Source organism: Mandrillus leucophaeus, unplaced genomic scaffold (genome assembly GCF_000951045.1).
Source record: "Mandrillus leucophaeus isolate KB7577 unplaced genomic scaffold, Mleu.le_1.0 Scaffold1, whole genome shotgun sequence".
Classification (NCBI taxonomy): Eukaryota; Metazoa; Chordata; class Mammalia; order Primates; family Cercopithecidae; genus Mandrillus; species Mandrillus leucophaeus.
This window is the reverse complement of record NW_012098097.1, coordinates 1,577,892-1,580,582: the sequence shown is the minus strand read 5'-3', so window position 1 is coordinate 1,580,582 and position 2,691 is coordinate 1,577,892. Positions and strand designations below refer to the sequence as shown.

Below are 2,691 nucleotides of genomic sequence, written 5' to 3'. Positions count from 1 at the left end.
TATTACTACTTAGAAATAGTGAGCCAAATTAAAGGCTAAATGGAATTTTTATTTAGTGTGAGGGGGACTTTTATTACCTATAGCCTGGAATGTGACCTTTTTGGTTTCGCTGATGTAATATTAAGAGATCTGCAATAATTTACTAATTTATTTGTGTGTTTCTAAAGTTATAATTTTTTTCCTTTTTTTTAGATCAAAGCTTATACTCAACTTAAACTTTCAGGTCTTTTGCCATCTGCATATTGGATTGGACAAGCTGTTGTTGATATCCCCTTATTTTTTATCATTCTTATTTTGATGCTAGGAAGCTTATTGGCATTTCATTATGGATTGTATTTTTATACTGTAAAGTTCCTTGCTGTGGTAAGTTAGTGTTGTACTCATGCTATGTATAGATACAATGTTATTTAAGAACTATTTATAAACATAACAATTGACTTATTGAATAATTTGGTTATTTTTTAAAGAAAATTGAACAAGTATCTATTGTATTTAATACATGTAATCATTTTATATGATAATAAGTGACTTTTAAAAACAATAATTTACCAACATTTTAAAATAATTTCTTGAAACTAAAGTGATCTTTCATGTAGACCACCTACTTGGGTGTAATCAGCAACGCTTTAATATATTCCTTTCTTAAAATGCCTTTCTTGGTTTTACTTATGCCTGAAAATAATTTCACAAAGGATAAGCTCTTTCATTCCATAGTTTAAAACATAGCTTAATATTTCTATATCTCAATAATGGGCAAGCTGTGAGCCAGATGAAGAACACAATCCCGTTTACAATAGCCACAAAAAAATTAAAATACCTAGGAATACATCTAACAAAGGAGATGAAAGATCTCTACAGGGAGAACTATAAAACATTGCTGAAGGAATTCAGAGATGATACAAACAAATGGAAAAACATTTCATGCTCGTGGATTAGAAGACTCAATATGTTAAACTGGCCATACTGCCCAAAGCAATCTACAGATTCGACACTGTTCCTATCAAACTACCAACATTATTCATCACAGAATTTAAAATAGCTATTCTAAAATTCATATGGAACCCCAAAAGAACCCAAATGGCTAAAGGAATCCTACGTAAGCTGAGCGCAGTGGCTCACACCTGTAATCCCAGCACTTTGGAAGGCCGAGGTGGGTGGATTACAAGGTCAAGAAATCAAGACCATCCTGGCCGACATGGCGAAACCCCATCTGTACTAAAAATACAATAAATTAGCTGGGCGTGGTGGCATGTGCCTGTAGTCCCAGCTACTCAGGAGGCTGAGGCAGGAGAATCACTTGAACCCAGGAAGTGGAGGTTGCAGTGAGCTGAGATCGTGCCACTGCACTCCAGCCTGGGCAACAGAGAGAGATTCCATCTCAAAAAAAAAAAGAAAAAAAAAAAAAGAATCCTACCTAAAAAGAACAAAGCCAGAGGCATTTCATTTCCTGATTTCAAACTATACTATAAGGCTCCAGTGACCAAAACAGCATGATACTGGTACAAAAACAGACATGTAGACCAATGAAAAAGAATAGAGGACCCAGAAATAAAGCCACACATCTATAGCCATCTGATCTTCAACAAAGTTGACAAAAATAAGCAACCAGAAAGGACTCTGTGTTCAATAAATGGTCCTGGGATAGCTGGCTAGCCGCATGCCGAAGAATGAAATTGGGCCTCCACCTTTTACCGTATATAAAAAGTAACTCAAGATGGATTAAAGATTTAAGGGTAAGACATCAAACTTCAGGAATTCTACAAGAAAACCTAGGAAATACCATTCTGGACATTGGGAAAGAATTTATGACTAAATAAGTCTTCAAAAGCAATTGCAACAGAAATAAAAATTGACAAGTGGCACCTAATTAAACTAAAAAGCTTCTGCACAGCAAAAGAAACTATAAACAGAGTAAATGGACAACATACAGAATGGGAGAAAATACAAACTATGCCTCCAACAAAGGCCTAGTATCCATAATCTATAAGGCACTTAAACAATTCAGCAGTCAAAAAACAACGAACTCCATTAAAAAGTGGGCAAAAGATACGAACAGACACTTCTCAAAAGAAGACATGCAAGTGGACAACAAATGTATGAAAAAATGCTCTACATCACTAATCATCAGAGAAATGCAAATCAAAACCACAGTGAGATACCATCTCACATCAGTTAGAATGGCTATGATTAAAAAGTTAAAAACCAACAGATGCTGGTGAGGCTGCAGAGAAAATGAAATGCTTATATACTTTTGGTGGGAATGTAAACTTCAGCAACCATGGAAAGCAGTTTGGAAGGTTCTCAAAAAACTTAAAACTACCTTACAACTCAGAAACCCTATGACTGGGTATATATCCAAAAGAAAATAAATCATTCTGCCAAAAAGACTCGTGAACTGGTATGTTCATTGCAGCACTTTTCACAATAGCAAAGACATGGAATCAAGCTAGGAGCCCATCAACCAGTAACTGAATAAAGAAAGTGTGGTACATGTACACCACGGAATACTGTGCAGCCATAAAAAAGAATGAAATTATGTCTGTTGTGGCAGCACAGATGCAGTTGGAGGCCATTATTCTAAGTGAATTAACAAAGGAACAGAAAACCAACTATGCATGTTCCCACTTATAAGTGGGAGCTCAATTGGGTAAACATGGACATAAAAATGGCAACAATAGACACTGGGCACTG

At 35.6% G+C, this 2,691-nt stretch overlaps 1 protein-coding gene across 4 annotated transcripts in view; it reads left to right on the top strand.

Annotated features, from left to right (window-relative positions):
• The window catches only part of ABCA5 (ATP-binding cassette, sub-family A (ABC1), member 5), an 89,513-nt gene that overhangs the window by 66,344 nt on the left and 20,478 nt on the right, over positions 1 to 2,691 (top strand). The window lies entirely within an intron of this gene.